Raw genomic sequence first — 17,014 nt, 5'->3', positions numbered from 1 at the left:
TATATCCAAATTAGATGTTCCATTATAGTTCAGTCTTCGGTAGGTCCACGATGGACTGAAGGAAGGATCAATTGGCTCTTCCCACATCCTGCCTATTTCCCCTGAGCCTTGGCTCTGACTGCCAATGCCAATCAATGCTGGCTTTTCCTTAGGAAAATACACCGAAGAGATCAGGTTAGTTTTAGTCCATGATGGTCACTTGGCAAATTCTAAAGCTTTGGGCAGAAGACTGTGTAGATATGCAAAATTCATACACTAGCTATCTTCTTTTAACGACTACTCCAACTAGCCAAATGCCAAACTTTGCAAGCAACCGCAGATTATAGGTGGTGACAACCCCAGAAATATCAGAATAGGAAAGATGCCCACCTAGGAGGCATCAGAATCCAAGATAATCTGAGTTACAATTTTTAAAAAGCCGATCAATAATTTAAAAATGTTTGAACTGTGACTTCATGGGAGTGTTTGTGTCCTTTTAGAACAGTGACTTGGAAAGAAAACAGCGTTCTTCTTGTACCAATGCTTTATATTTATTTAAAAACAGTACCAATGCTTTATGGTTAAAAGTCAGTTAAATGTCATATGCAAATATTTTTCAGGCTCTACATGTGAAGTTTCTATCTTGACAGGAAACTGCTGAAAACTGTGTATAGCTTAAAAATAATATAATAGGATAACTGTAGTCTTAGCTTTTACATAGAAATCCTACCATTCTATTTTCTACCATCAGACATATTTCTTCTTCTCTCTGAAATATGCAGGGTATCTATCTGCAGCATGCAATTCATTCATTTGTAATCAAGATGATAGTTTGAAACATCCAGTTGCAACCAGAATAACAGTGGACTTGCTTTTGACAGAATGGAAAATCATTACAATTAATAAAATGGAGCTATTAGAAATAGAAAAGAAATGGGATCTAGAATGTAACTTCACCATCATATAACTATTGAGCATCTTTATTACCAACATGTGTTATGAAGAATAGACCAGGTGTCTTTCTGTATCCCAGTATCCCATAATATTTTATAGTGGGTAAAAATAACAGAGCATGCAATACATACATACATACATACATACATACATATCCTTATCTCTCTGTTTTCAAATAGGCCCAGCTACTTGCATGTACCCAGCCTAATTATCCTAAACAGAAAAGCACATGTGAGGTGTGTGTTCCTCTGTTTCTATACCAGGATCTTTATATTTTCCATCAACGTGATCTCCAGTTATGTACCCCTGTTGCCTGATACCTCTGACAGATCCTAGGTTACCCACACCTGGGGATTTGTTTTAAGCCACCATAAATCTATTATGGAACATGGTAGGGAGAGAAGGAATGAGTAAATAGCTGCACATAGCAAAGCTCATTGGCTGAGGCTGAGCAGTGCTTCAGATTTCTAAGTTTTCTTGGAGATGGACGATACCGCATATCTGTGCTACATTCATTTCATTCACTCCTGCACTCAGTTTTTTGTTTTGTTTGCTGCGCGTGTGGACTTTTCACTCTGTGTGTATTCCTATCTGTGTAGTTTCTGTTCAGCTGCTTGCTCTGACCCACAGCCTGACTGCTGTTCATCTGCAAGTTTTCCTGGCTGTCTTTCACCATGACCTTCAACTTATGTGCACTTCTGGGCACCAGTCTGGATCTGACCGTACTTCGCTCAATAGTCGTCTTATCCCATAACAGATAGACATGTCACTCAACTAAGAGAGTACCAACTGGTATAATTTTTAGTTTACAGGATGCTTTGATCTCATTTTTTGTTTTTCATGACAATCTTGTGAAGTAATATTATCATCTCATTTTTTCTAAGAGATGGGAACTAAGAATTCAGTCCTCTAATACTTGACGATAGTTATGTACTCCCATGTATCTATTTCTTGCTCTCATATTACTAAGCTTCCTTTCTATGATGTTCACATCAATCAATCTAGAAGCACAAATTTCATGAAGAGAGGAAATGTGTATTTTCTTTGACTAATCTCTGTAACGTTAATAAAACATGCTCTTCCCTTGGCCTTCTGACTCCACATTTTTTCTCCTACATTTGCCTTATGGCTGAATTTATATTCAAGGCTTTTCCTCTTCTCAGTCTACCAGTCTCCCCGAACTATTTCTCTCATTACCAGTCTTTCAAATACCGTCTTCCTAAATGCCAACCACTTCCAGATCTGTATGTCCAGCCCTGACTTCTGAGCTGAGAGTCAGGTCTATACATCCCGTCACCTAGCAAACATCTTCAATCAGATGTCTCACCAGCACTTTTGATGCTACAGAATTCGCCATCTCTCCCAAACCAGCAACTCCTGTTTACCCTGTCTTACAGATGGCATCATCAACCACTTTCGACCCCACTGACCAAACTAGTAGCCTTGCTGCAGCCTCAGGTCTCCCTCCCACCTCGTCTCTCTGGAAATCTGTGCCCTTCTGTCATCCCACTGCTATTCCCCAGCTCAGATTATCCCACTTTCTTGCTTTCGTTATTTCAGCAGCTTCCAACTGGTCTCTGGCCTCTACTCTTGCCCCTCTAATGCAATCTCTGTACTATAGTCATAGTGCTTTTTCTTTATGTCATTATGATTGTTTTTATGATAAAGTATACATAACATAAAAGGTAGCATCTTAACCATTTTAACGTACGTAGTTCAGTAGTGTGAAGCACATTCATATTGTTGTGCAACCAATCTTCAGAACTCTTTTCATTGTGCAAAACAGAAATTCTATACTCATTAAACAACACCTCTCTATTCCCCCCTCCCCTCGGCCCCTGACAACTGCCATTACACTTTCTGTCTCCGTGAGTCTGACTACTCTATATAACTCATATAAATGGAATCATATAGTGTTTGTCTTTTTGTCACTGGCTTCTTTCACTCACCATAATATCCTCATAGTTCATCCACGTCGTAGCAGGAGTCCTTTTTTTAAGTTTGAATAATAGTACATTGTTTATATACTACATTTTGTTTATCCATTCATTCGTTCATGTCATTAATCTGCTCAAAATCTTTTGACACTTGTCCCATTGCTGCTGGGATAAAAATCCCAACTTCTTAGTGAGTCCGACCAAGGCCCTGCAGGTTGCAGGCCCCACCTGCTTCTTCAGCCTCATTCCTCCCACTCATCTTTGCATCCTCTCTCCTGTTCTGCTCTGGCCATTCCTGCAGGTTGTTTCTCTACCTGGACCACTTCCCAGGACTCGCCCCCTGTGTTAGTCTAGGTCCCTTGAGAAGCCAGCTCCAGGAAGAGATTAAACATCGCAAAAATTTTATTAGTGTAAATGCCTGGGATAGAAAATAGGGAGAGAGTCCAGTTAGGCTGAGAATGATCAGATCTATGCAAAGCTGACCTCAGTATAGGTGAAAAAATGGAAGTATTCTAGACTGCTGTGCAATCTAAAAGGATTTTGCAAAGCCAGGGGGAAGTCCTTGAGGCAAAGTCAGCCTTCAAAGGCTCCAGTGTCTCCCAGGAACAGTCCTGTCTTAGTGTCCCTGCTGTCATTGGTGGGGAAAGCCAGTGGGAGGTGTGGTCTTAATGAAAATAGGTGGATTCCAGAGCAAAGCACCCACCCATCTATTATGCCGATGCAGCGGTGAGGTGCATTCTCCAGGCCAGCATCATCCCTCTCTTCACTATGCAACCTGTGCTTCCTCTGCTAGACTGTTTTTTTGATTTTTAAGGACAACCAACAGCATCTTATTTATTTTTTCATCTTAGCATTTTGCATAGTATCTTTTTTTTCAAAGGTATTCAAATGTTCATGGTTTTAATGCAGAAACAGATATTCAGAAGTTGTTTTCTGTTATGAGTGACTTTTTGTATACATTTTTTAATGTGTTTATTTTACAGCATAAAGCCCAATATCTAGGCTCCTCTTCCAGTAGAGGGTCTGTGCTGGGTGCTGGGCCCAGAGCGGTGTCCTGGGAGCACAACCCAAGGTGAAACTTGGTGAGGGAAAGAGAGATGGAATTGGAGAGAAAGCTACTTGGGGAGAAGCAGATAATCCAAGAGAATAGTCAGTCTGAAAAGGCTCTGCAGTGAGAGAATGAAGGTCTCAGTCACAGGATCTCAAGCCAGGGTGACTGGCCTGGAAGACTACTGCCTTATTCAAGGTTGGATGCAAAGGAAGTTGTAAAACTAAGTTTTAACTGGAAAGGATTTTCTTTTCTTTTTATTCTTCCAGCCATGTAAAACAAAGATTTTTTTTTTTTAATTTTGGACAAAATGCATTGGCTTGGGTTGCAGATACAGATATATAACATGGCATCTAGTAGGGTCATTTGTGCAAAGTATTTAGCTCCTTGCTCCTAGTCATAAAAGGCTGTGTTTCAGGGCTTTGGCTTTGGGCATCAGTCCTAAACTGTCCTCAATCACTATATATATGAGAATGCCTTGAGAAGCCTCTGTCCATTCTCAGTTATGTAGGGGTACCCCTCCCCACCCCCACGCATATACAGACACCTTAGGAATTGTAATGTTTATTCAATACAAAAATGTTCAATTGCATGTGCATCGTGCAGAAAAATAACTGCAAGACCATTTCTTCCCCTGTAGGAGTTGAAGACCAAGGAGATGTTGGAGGACCCTCCAGTGTCCTTTCTTTGAGATGTGAGCTCGGCTGGGCTGCAAGGCCCCAGCTTTCTCCCAGATGAAGCTGACTTGGCAAATCTTCTGTTGGGTGGCCCCAGGTGTCTCCCAGCTGCCAGAAGCTAGTGCTCCAATACTTTCAAAACACAGTTGTGGACCAAATCAAGAAGAGAATCTGCAGAGGGTAGAGAGGACATACGAGGAATGTTACACTTTGATTAAAAAAAAAAAAATTAGCCTTCTTCATGTGACAAAGACAGGAATTTCTCTGGTGGCTAGGAATGTTTAATTAGTTTATTCTTTTGCCCTGCCCTGTGGTTTACCCTGGTCTAGTGCTCCTTTAAAAGGGCATAGATGAGGTAACATAGATTCTCTTCATAATTTTCATCTGCACTTTGTCATCTGGTTCATGGAAGAAACCTGTCAAACAAGAAGTGTTACTAAGATGTTAAAACATTCACTTACCCAGGAGAAAGTAAAACTGATGGGGAAATGAAAGAAAATATCTGTTCTTTTAGTGCTACAACTCATCAGTAGGGTAGCGTGCATTGGCTATTATCAATATTTTAAGTAACTTTGCAAGAAGTTCTCATTTCCAAAAGGAAATCACAGTTTTATTAGCCAAAGTTGCATCTCTTCTCACTGACAGTTTCAGTACTACATTAAAAATGGACTGGCAGAACACACTAGGGGACATAACGATGAGGAAGAAAAATTCTTTCTGTCTTGATAAGAGACAAGAGGCTTAGAATTAATATTTTTGGAAGGGATAATCTAGTGGTGCGAATGAACTTGAAATTGAAAATAAAAAGAAAGGAAATACCCAGTTACAAGATAGGCCAGAAAGTAAGATTACCCCGGACACCCAGAAAAACAGAATAGAATTAGGGAACATGACCAAAGTGGACCAAAAATTAGAAAAGAGAAGCTGAAAACACTAAAAGTAGATGAAGATGGTAGATTTCCTTTTTTTTTCTGTGTATGCCCTGTGACTATAATTTCATAAAATTGTATATTATGGTATTCTATGGTATAATTTTGTTTGGGCTTAAATTCAGAGTGGTAAGTGGGATGAAAATTTTGGAAATTTCTCCTAACACCTAAAGGTCTTTATAAATTTCTAATAACTCAAAGCCTTTATATTCATTTGCATATTGATATATTTCACTTTTACTTTTTTTGTTAAAAAAGGAAAAAGGTCTGCCTATTCTTACAGTTTGATAAAATATAATTTCCACTCCTCTCTTCATCATACTACCATATTATTTTTTTAACAAGAAATAAACTGGACAGACAATTTGATTAATTCCATTTACTCTATTGTTTCTTTGCTTGGTCTGCTATTTTATTCAGAAGAAAATGTATATATATATTTTTTCCATTTTCAAAATTTCACAGGGTCTTAAAAATAGTAGATAGTATGGTCTATACCTCAAATGAAAATTCCTGGAATTAAAGGTATACCATATTGCAACTAGACAACTGAATTATCTTCTTAAAATATATTGCAAAAGCAAAACAAAATGAAAGGAAACATTCATGATTTATATGACCAACTCCTCTGATTTATTTGACAGAAGAAAGAGGCTGTAATATGCCAAAGCCCACATACCTGGTGTGGGCTTCGTTGACAGTATTTACCTTCTCTGTAGCTGCACCTGCACACCACATAGCTGTAATAAATCACCAGGTGTTGTTAAGGCAACTAAGAAAAAGAGGGAGAGAAATTATTGATCCCAAGTGGTTGGTAGCATAAAAACACAGTTACCTCACACATTGGTCAGGTTATTGGTTCAAATAAATTAGCCCACCCACTGATATGTGAAATGGCTAAGGATTCTGCCCTTGACTCTCTTCTTTGCACATTCTTTGTAGTTAATCTCACCCATTCCATGGCTGCCTATGGTGATTATTTCCAAACTTTTGTGGAGAAAAGATTGACCACTGATGACCCCAGCAGCTATTTGGTTGTCCTGCCAACAAACGAACACATAGACTCAACTTTACCCAAGGTACTTAGGTGTTGGTGTAAATTGACAACCTCCCTGAGCAGTGGCACCCAAGCTAGACTTTTTCTTCTGCTTGACCGTTCTTATTCTCACCTTTGAAAAATGTTGTTTTTGAGTAGTAGGTGTCAATTCATAATGTATCTAGCTGCCCGAGCATACCATAGGATGAGAAGAGATTACTTAGGCATCGTCCTGGGGCAGCCCCACTGCCTGTGGTTCTGGCCTGCACCGTGTGACATCTGTGGCATCTGCCCGAGCCATTCACCTTCAATAATATGTATCTTTAGCCTAGACTTGTCGCCTGAGCTCCAGCATTTTATATCCTGTCTACTTGACCTCTCTTCGTGAAATATCTCACAGGTTCCTTAAATGCAGATTCTGCTCTTCCTCCTATGGACCTCCTTTGGTGAATGGAATCATTATTCTCCCAGATCTAGAGGCAAAACACCAGAATGACCTTCATTCAGTTCTATCCTCTGTTCACAACCAAATTGAATGAAATTAAAGAACTGCTGTCAATACTAAAAAAAAAAAAAGAATATTTTTGAGCTATTGTGTGGTTAATGTAATCCAAAATGTACACCAGATACTTGAGCTGTGAAGGCAGATATAATTTCCTGTTTGGATTTTCCTAATTGACCCAACGAGAAAGCATCTCACACATCAGGAATTGTTTTGATTTACATTAAAATTTATATAATCCTTAATGTGGTTGTTCATTCAATAAATGTCTATTAAGTGCACAGCTGATAATTATTAATTTTGGTCCAAAGTTGCATACACATTTCTTTTACACATGTGAGTTTCCTGGGACCGCATTCTTGCAGGCCTATTGTCCCAACACAATTTTAATAGCTCTTTCTTTCCCTTTCAAAAGTGTCTGGGTTTGGATGATAAAGTGTTTGGTCACCCAGCATATATATGATATAGAATCTGTGTCTGTCCTCGTTTGATATTTTCTAAGTTCATCCTGCCCTTTAATATCTAACTAGTTTAGTCTGAGCCCCCAACCTAAGTGGCTGCAGGAAGACCCTGATTTTGTCATAATCTTTTTGATGGCAGAGGGTCTTGCCTTTGATTTGTAAAAAAAGCAATACTTATGAAGCACAATAAAGCAAAAAGCAATAATAAGAGGTATACTTGTATCTTTACATTGTAATGTCCTGCTGCCTCTTGTTATATCGGTAATTCAGAAAAATCATTGCTATCATAATGGCAATCCTTAATAATGGACAAAAAGGCAATTTTTTTTCCTGCTTACTCTATAGGATATATGTGTACTATATTTCATGAGATTTGATACAAAAATTTAAATTCTATAAGTACTTTAGACAGAAAATTCTCTAAGAATAATGTATTCCTAATAATATCACATGCCTTCATTTTTATCATAATGCATAAGATCAGGCAGAGTGAAGACACTTCTGAAGTCTAATTTAGAACTTTTCAAGTTTTGTACACTCATATTTGCAGGTAAATGTAACTTATACTTATTCATTTCGGTTTACAGTTATATGTGGTGGGAAGGTAAGATTTATGCTGGCTTTTGGAGGAGAGTTAGGCAGAGAAGAGCAGCATGGGAAAAAGCAGGAAAGGGACAGAAAACAGCTTAGCATCTTCAAGGGCAAAGGCGCCCCAATTTATGGGGTTTCACATTCTATTTATTCACTTCTATACTGTTTAAATTTTGTACAACTTTTATAACTTGAATCTGTTTTAGTAAAGGTATTTTCATCCTGAAAAAGAGAAAAAGAGAAAAAAATAAGTATAGAAGCCACACATCAAAGGATTCTGAGGAGAACTAAAAGTAAGTAAGTGGATTTGGAAAGTGTGGGCAATCCGTTCAAGAGTTTGAAAATGAATGGAAGAAGAAATGTTAGCAAAGGGGTCAGCAAGATTAGTCTTTTAAAATATATGTGTGAAAACAAAATATATGCTCGTGAATACATAATCAAAGTTAAAGAAACTAACTTTGGCCAGTATGTATATTAGTATATTTTTATAATGCATGAAAATAACACAAAACTTAGCCACTTAAAACAATACTCATTTATTATCTTACATAGTTTCTTAGGGTCAGGAAATCAGGATCATTCAGGTTCTGGGTCTCTCACAAGGTTTTAGTCAAGATGTTGCCCAGGGCTCCAGTAATCCGAAGGCTTACAGTGTTCCCAGGGCTCCAATACAGTGTCCCAGAAGATGTGTTTCCAAGCTCTTATGGGACACCTTGGTTCCTTGCTGGTTGTTCTGCACCACAAGGGCCTTCAAAGGGCTGTTCATGACATGACACCTGGTTTCCCAGATGATAGCAGCTGTGCCCCTTGATAAACTAGTCTCTTCCGTTTTATACTGTTCATTAGAAATGAGTCACTAGGTCCAGCCCACATGGAAGAGGAAGGGAATTAGGCTTCAACTCTTGAATGGAGGTGAATCAAGGAATTTATGGACATATTTTTTAAACCATTACAGAATGCATAAAGAATACCATGGCTTAAATACACACACAGAGTGAAAAATAGTTTAGAGTGAAACATTTCCCTGTGAGAAGTATGTCCAATGCAATTCCTGAAAATGAAGCCATTTCGGTGTTACAAAATCTGTCTTAATATCGTCATTTTCTAATATTGTGTTATAAAATGTCATTGTGTAGTGCTTTTCACATTTTGTGCCAACACTCAGGTAGATGTTTGTCATGCCTTTCAGTTGCCAGGATCTTTTGAATACTCTTCCTATATTTGGGAAATTTCCTGCATTTTGAGGCTAGCTATCTAAGGTAGAAGCCAGAACTTTGCTTCCTAGTTTTCCTTGCAGCTGGGACCTAGAGATGGAACTTGTGTTCTTTCACTCAGACAGTTTCATGTAAGATGTGAATTTGGAAAAAGAGCGACACGGCCCAGAATCCAGCCAAAATGGAGGAAAGAGCTCCAATTAAAGATGGAACCAGACCTTGGACTCTGCATCTCAGGATTCAACTTTCCCCCGCCTTGGCTTTATTCTCAGATAGCCTGTCTCTAAGCAGTGTTCCCAGGGCTCCAATACAGTGTCCCAGTTGATTAGTCTCAGAATTTTCCTCAATTGCTTCTTTTAAAAAAGAGTAGTGGCACAAAACGATAACATTTTTTTATTCTGCCCATAGATTCGAGGCCCTGGGCGGTCGAGAATGGAGAGGAAATCCTGGAAAAGGGGTGGACAGAGCAAAGTGAATCTCCTATACAAAGGAAGGAGGGCATGACGGAACAGTGACGAGAACAGAAGCATCTAGGTGCACGGCTGGGTCTAGGGAACAGGGAGGAGGCCAGTGCAGTGGGTGTAGTGCCTGCAGCCAGCAGGGAGGGCGAACAGTGTCACAGCAGCCTGCATTTGCCGTGGCGCGGCACACACACAAATTTCTACAAAGCTTTCTTCCCGTGTGACTTGCGACACACGATAAGGAGAAAAGCGACCCATCGGTACAGGGGTCAAAGAACGCTCTTGCTGCCCATGCAGCTCATTTCTTGAAGTTTATCCCGTTTAGAGTAAAACAAAGCAAACACCGCCCTCTGCACTTCGTACCCATACCACCAGTCTCGGGAGCCCCCAAAACGTACTCTTAGGAACCAAAAAGTTTACCAGTGTGTTTGCCGCGCCCGCGCACCTCGAAACCGAAAGCAGAACTGAGCGAGCCTCCCAGCGCCGCCGCCGCCGCGGAAAGCGCGCCGAGCTCCACTGCAGTTACCCGGGCGACCGTGGCATGCCGGGGCAACAGTGAGCTGAGGCGGCGGGAAGTGGAGGCTCCGGCGGGAAGGCCGCCACAGCTCTGGCTGGGAGAATCGAAAAGCGGCGGCGAACGCTCCTCGGCATTCCTGAGGGAGGGAGCGAAAAGGACGGTGAAATACACCTTGTAGGAAGAACGACAGGAACACCGCTTGCCTGCACCAGGATGGCCGAGTGGTTAAGGCGTTGGACTTAAGATCCAATGGACATATGTCCGCGTGGGTTCGAACCCCACTCCTGGTAGTTGCCTTTTTTTTCCCCCCCCTTTCGACACTTTATTTTTTAAAAATCAGTTTCACCGAGCATATCACAGCTTGGACTCGAGAATCCGCCTTCTGGCAGGGAGAGGCGCAACCCGCACAACGCGCGCCTCGGCTTCCCACAGGCGCAACGCAGATGACTCGGCAAGCGGGCTGGGCGTGGTACGCAGGCCGCGGCCTGGTTTCCGGCAGGCGCCGCCCCAGCCCTCGGCTGCGCAGCGGCGAGTGTTCGCGGGGCCGAGGTGGGGCCAGAGCTCCGGCCGCGGCCTGCGCAGCCCGCAGGGCGGGAGCCGCCGGGCGGGCAGGATGCTTGTGATGTGGCAGCGTAGTTACAGAAAACTGCCTCTGCAGGAAAGTCAAAATAACTTCTTTTTTTTTTTTTCCCGCCAAAATTAAGTATGCATTTCTTCCGCGAACTCCTCGAAGGCAGAGACAGTATCCATCATGGTCTAGTTTTGTTTTTCTTTTAATTCTTTTTTTAAAATGAAAGTAATATAAAACCTAGAGGGGAAAAGGCTGCAAGTACAGTGAAAACAACCCTTTATTTAAAATCATTTGAGAGTAAGATATAACTAGGTGCTGTACTACAACCATTAAAATCAGGAAATTCACTTCGGTATCTTACTATCGTCCAACCCCAGGGCCCATTTAATCACCAGTTGTCCTTTTGAGTAAAAGGCTCTTGTTCAAAATCATGCATTTTATATTCTTGTCACATCGTGGGCTTCTTCCATCAGTAAGGATTCCTCAGTCTCTCCTGACCTTCGTAAACTTGACTCTTCTCAGGATGACAAGCCCATCATATTGTAGCACACCCCTTTTCCAGTTTGGATTTGTCTGATGTTTCCTGATAATTGGACTCAGGTTATGCCTCTTTAGCAGGACAATCACAGAAGTGATGCCGAGTTTCCATTGCATCTTCGGAGGTGGCATGGTTTTACCGTGGCCTGTTAACTTAATTCACTTGATTAAGCTTTTCTGCCAGGCTTCTCCACTGTAAAATTACTCTTTCCTTTTGTGATTAATACATATTTTGAAGGGAAGTGCTTTGAAGCTATGTAAATATCCAATTACTCATCAAACTTTCCATTTTATTCAAGTATTTATAGAATCAAATATTATAAGTATGCACTTATGGTGTCCTATTTTAATTGATGGTTACCGTCTATTTTACAGTTATCTGTTTTGATACTCAGTGTCCAGGATTTGGCTAGTGGGAGTCCATTTAAGCTGACTTTTGACATCTCCATCATTCTTTAGCATTTCCTTACTTCCTAGTCCAAAATATTCCATGCTTGTATTTTTTCTAACCTAGCCCTAGAATCAGCCATTTCCAAAAGCTCTCTGGTCCCTTTTAGTGGAAGATGATATTTAGAAATCAAGCTCTCAGTGCTAGGTGTGCTAATTGTTTTTTATATGTTACTGATCTCAGACCCTCTCAGTGGACGGAATTAGGGAGTGTGTGTATTTGTGTGTACATGTATATCTATCTATCTATCATCTATCTATCATCTACGTACCTACCTACTTACCTATGAATCTATGTATCTATATATCTAGGAGTTCGTACCAATACCTCCAATTCTGATCCAACACTACAGATTTTATTTAGTTTTTCTACCCATGTTTGCAATTCCCTGCCCCACCCCCCAAATGTAACATCTGCCTTGTTGGGGCCCATCTAGTGGCTTTAGAATTGAATTGTTCAAGAAGGGAAGAGAATGAAATGAGCATCCTGCCAGCGCTGAGAAATGGCTATGAGCCAGTCACTGTTAGACACTTGGAATACACAGACGAGTAACCTAGTCTCTGCTTCAAGGAGCATAGATAGTGAGAGACAGAGATTTTAATTAACCCATTTTTAATGAGAAAATATGAATTATGCCCAAGGTGCCGAAAGAGCAGTGTGAGAAGCCCTAACTCTTCCTAGAGAGTCAGCTTTAGTTGAGCATTGAAAGAAGAAGAGCAGAGCTCTGGAAGGGAGAAGGAGGAAATGGAGAGAGATACAGGTGGGGGAAGCCACCTTGAAACTATGCTAAGTATGGTGTCTGGAGTCTACCGAAAGATTCAAAGCAAGAAGCAACCTGATGAGTGTGGCATTTGGAAGGATCTGTATCTATTAATGTGGAAACTTTTGGTCTGTCTATATAGGCTCAGGAGAGGTTGAATTGGCAGGAAATATTTTTTTGGAGAAATCTGTTTAATTCAGTCAGTGGCCGGTTAGACTGAGCTCAGCCTATTCTTTTTTCCTCCTTAAAAGCTGAGCAAAGGGAGGAACGAAAGTGATGTGAAATCTTCCCAGCTTGTGCTAATTTATGTGTTTGTATCAGTATGTTTAGGTGCAGATATGGAATGATATTACCAAGAATAAGCAAGGAGTAGTGTGGACTTTATTCCTTTAAAACTATATTGTATTAAAAAGAAAAAAAAAACTAGATCAAGCTTCTAGTCAGTAGTAACCAGTGCCTATGCTTTAGCACAGGTGGTAAAAGGCCAGCTAGTATTTTTCTTGAGCTTGATGAAATTCTGACAAACAGATCACTGAGATACCACAAAGAGGAATGAAATGACATCTAAAAGCCACTGGTCTAGAAACAAGAGAATCTGCTGGATGGATTGATCCTAGGACACTGAACCACACGTTTTTCTATTGATCAATATGTATGGCCTACTTAACTATAATCTTAACAAGCAAATTTCGATGAGATCGTTTGCTTTATTGTAGCATCTTCTACAAAATGTTTTATCATCAGTTTCCTCAGATTAGCAGGATTCTCTAAGTGAATTTAATTTAATGCAGCAAAATTTAAGACAAGGTGACTTGGTGGAAAGAAGTCAGGCTTTGGGGTCACAAAGACTTACCGACTTTCCCAGGTTACGTCTTTTGCAAAAAAAAAAATACTATTTCCTTCTGCAGAGTGGTTATGAGGCTGTAACATTCTTCTCAAAAAAGTAGATATTTCAGAACTAAGTTCCCTTTTCTTTTGTGGGAAGTGCGGTAGAACAACACCACACAAGTAGAAAGAAATCTTACCTTGCATATGTAGACCAACTTGCAGTTTTCAAAACACTTTTACATTCATAATCTCCTTTGATAGAAAAGATCATAAACCCAGACCCATTGTACCTAGGTGGTAGGCACAGATAGACACAATTTGTTAAAATAAATTTAAAAAGTAATGTTTTCTTTCATTCAAAATTATATAGAGAAAACTAGATGATATCAGTTCTTAAAAATTAAAACCCTGTCCTAAAATGTAGCAGAATCTTTACTTTTTCTTGAAAAGTAGACTTGTTATAGTAGACTCTTTGTTTTTCAAAATTCTTAAAATATTTTGTGTTTAAATTTGAATTATGTGTAAGTATACCGCTGCTAAGCTTAGAATGATTTTCCAGTGATTATTTTAACAATAAGAAATTAAGTCACTACTTTGAATTATAAATTAAAAGTGTAGATTCATAAGCATCCTTATTCTGGGTTTGAACTAGTTGTAAGTTATTCAAAACTGATAATTTTCTCTTGGACTTCTTTACACAGAACTCTGTAGGAAAAGCGTTGTCAATACATTTAAACAGTGACACCTACTGGTTGATTTGAGGCAAATTTATTTGTTAAGGTCTGCTTTTTTTTGACTATAAAATCCAAATAAATTATTGTTTCACAGTTACTGTTTTTTTAATTTTTAAAAAATAATTTAAATTTTTTTCAATTACAGCTGACATATAATATTATATTAGTTTCAGGTGTACAACATAGTGATTAGACATTTACTTAACTTACAAAGTGATCCCCCCAATAAGTCTAGTACCCACCTGGCACCGTACATATTTATTACAATGTTATTGACTATATTCCCTATGCTGAACATCCCTGTGACTAATTTGTAACTGCTAATTTGTACTTCTTAATCCCTTTACCTTTTCACGCATCCACCAATACCCTTCCCATCTGGCAGCCTTCAGTTTGTTCTCTGTATCTATGAGTTTGTTTCTGTTTTTGATTGTTCCTTTATTTTGTTTTTAGATTCCACATATAAGTGAAATCACATAACAGTTGTCTTTCTCTGTCTGATTTGTTTCACTTAGCAAAATACCATATATGTCCATGGTGGGTGGAGGGCTCAACCAAGGAAAATGGCGCCTGCCAATACTTCTGTCTGGGAGAAAGCCGTCCCTCCAGCCCTCTCCCTGAAACCAGACAATTCAGTTTCTCCGCATGTGTCCCCGGCACTGTTCCAGCTGCTGCCCCAGCAATGGAGCTCAGAGCAAGTGTGTCACCAGCAAGTGAGTCCACACGCGGGGCCCTTAGGAGGACCGCCTCGGTCTCCAACAGCCTTTCTTCTCACTTAGCCACCATCTCTGCTGATTTTCACAGCCAGAAATTATGGGGACTGCTCTTCCCAACTCTGGAACCCTGGGTTGGGGAGCCTGATGTGGGGCTGGGATCCCCCCACTTTTTAGGGGGGACCTCCGCAGCTGAGATATCCCTCCTGTTCTTAACCAGCACATGTGGGCGTGGGACCAGCCCGGTGCCTGTCCCAGCCCTCCTATCAGCCTTCAGGTGGCCCCTCCTGTGCGTCCTTAGTTATAGAACTTTTGTTCAGCTCGTCTTCAGGCACATCTCAGTGATGGTTGTCCTGTAGTTTTGTTGTAATTTTGATGTGGTCGTAGGAGGAGGGGAGCTCAGCGTTTACCTCAGCCATCTTGACCAGCAGTTAAGGCCATATTAAATCCAGCCAGTAGGTTGGCTTTCTTTTTTCTCTTTCAATCATTAATGACAGGTCTGCCGTCAAATCCCAAACCACTGACAGAACTTTCATGAACTATCATTTTAATTGAATGAACAAGGCCTTCATTTCATCATGTCCATCATCTTTGTTTGTTTCAATACATTTGTTCAAACTCCAAAACTGATTATGAAATTGAAGAAGAATAGAGATTTGAATTAGCCATTAGCTTTTTAATTTTTTTATTATTTATTTATTTATTTTATTAAATTTATTGGGATAACATTGGTTAATACTGCCATTAGCTTTAAAACACAGAAGTCATGTCCAGTTTGAGAAATCCTGAACGAGAAACTTTTTTTTTTTATCCTTAGTAGCAAGTTCAAATTTGGAGATCTTAATTATTCCCTTTGTTTTACATTTTGCTTTTAGATGCAATTGCAGCTAATTAATAAACAACTTGAATGCACATCACATATTTGCTAATTGTTCAAATGAGATAAATAAGAGTGTCCCAAGTTTAAATGAGTCTGTTCAGTTATAAAGATGCCGTGTAAGAGTCAGGAAACATGACTCCAGGTTCTCGGCACCTATGCTACTGCTGGATAGAGGCCTATTTCATACCATCTGGTTCATTGGGAATTACTTGGTTTCATTTTCACCTAAATAGGTTTTGGTGTCTCTGAACTACTTATCACAGTGCCTGGCAGAGAAGCAATGATTGCAGCAGGTCCTTACTGACGTGAAATGGAAACTGTGCCTAGCAGAGTATCTCTAGCATGTCATATGCACTGTATAAATGTTGAATAAATAAACAATCTTAAAATCCACTGAGTATATTTCACAGTTCATTCTGTTTATTGTACACATATTAATCCTTAGTTAGGATATGTGTTTTAAAATGTACTCAGGATTTGTTTTAATCAGGTGTGCTAAGACATGTGACATGGAAATAACTTGTAAAGAAAGAGTTTTTAATACGCACAGATCCCTAGAAACCAGAATCACAGCACACCATGCAGGGCCACATGAGAAATAATAGGGCTGGTCAAGAAGTGGGACTGAGGGCAAAGCATAAGCAAGAACCTTAATTGTGGTTTCCACAGGAAGGAACTAGCAAGGCAGAGTAAACAGGCTTAAGATTGGCAGGTTTGAATAATTTCAGCAGGCACTAGGTGGAGGGACTGTCCTGAGTTGCCTGGTATCTCTAGAAATTAACTAACCATGGGAGGGGCAGTCCCTCCCTGGTCAGCAAGGACCCAGATGCCAGGGCATCAAGCATATAGTGAATAAAAAAATATAGTTAATATAGAATGGGTTCAGGCTTTCTCACATTTCTTTTTCTTTTTCTCCTTTCTCTTCCCTCTCCAACTAAGGTGGACTTTAATAAGGAAAATCGAGATTCAGAAGTTCAAAGAAGCAAACATGTAAGTCTTTTTTGAATCATTTCTATTTGAGTAGGTTACACATTCAAGCCTCAAATTTATCTTTGGGTTTAGGTTGTATTTTCAGAGATTTTATTCATCGCTTTGGTGTAGTGAGGCTAGCAGTCACTGAATAAGGTAATTTTTAAAATTGCATTGAAAAAACTGGATTATTAAGAAGAGTATTGAATATTTGTCTCAGTTTCACAATCTCCTTTATATATTGTGAAATACACAGCGAAGGTACTAA

General features: G+C 39.8%; 2 long non-coding RNA genes and 1 other non-coding gene across 3 annotated transcripts; 2 read left to right on the top strand and 1 right to left on the bottom strand.

The window, feature by feature from the left end:
- Positions 1–4,466: 4,466 nt before the first annotated feature.
- On the bottom strand, positions 4,467–9,762 carry LOC120589410 (uncharacterized). The gene is made up of 3 exons (XR_005649483.1): positions 8,663–9,762; positions 6,233–6,296; positions 4,467–4,766 (listed from the first exon to the last, which is right to left on the bottom strand). It is a non-coding gene; the product is annotated as an uncharacterized LOC120589410 (long non-coding RNA).
- On the top strand, positions 6,082–16,772 carry LOC120589411 (uncharacterized). The gene is made up of 3 exons (XR_005649484.1): positions 6,082–6,603; positions 9,737–10,593; positions 16,717–16,772. It is a non-coding gene; the product is annotated as an uncharacterized LOC120589411 (long non-coding RNA).
- On the top strand, positions 10,514–10,596 carry TRNAL-UAA (transfer RNA leucine (anticodon UAA)). The gene has a single exon. It is a non-coding gene; the product is annotated as a tRNA-Leu (tRNA).
- Positions 16,773–17,014: the final 242 nt, after the last annotated feature.

The sequence above is a fragment of the Pteropus medius genome, unplaced genomic scaffold (assembly GCF_902729225.1).
Source record: "Pteropus medius unplaced genomic scaffold, Ma_sr-lr_union100, whole genome shotgun sequence".
Taxonomy (NCBI): domain Eukaryota; kingdom Metazoa; phylum Chordata; class Mammalia; order Chiroptera; family Pteropodidae; genus Pteropus; species Pteropus medius.
The sequence above is the reverse complement of the archived record's forward strand: the minus strand, read 5'-3'. Positions and strand labels throughout refer to the sequence as shown.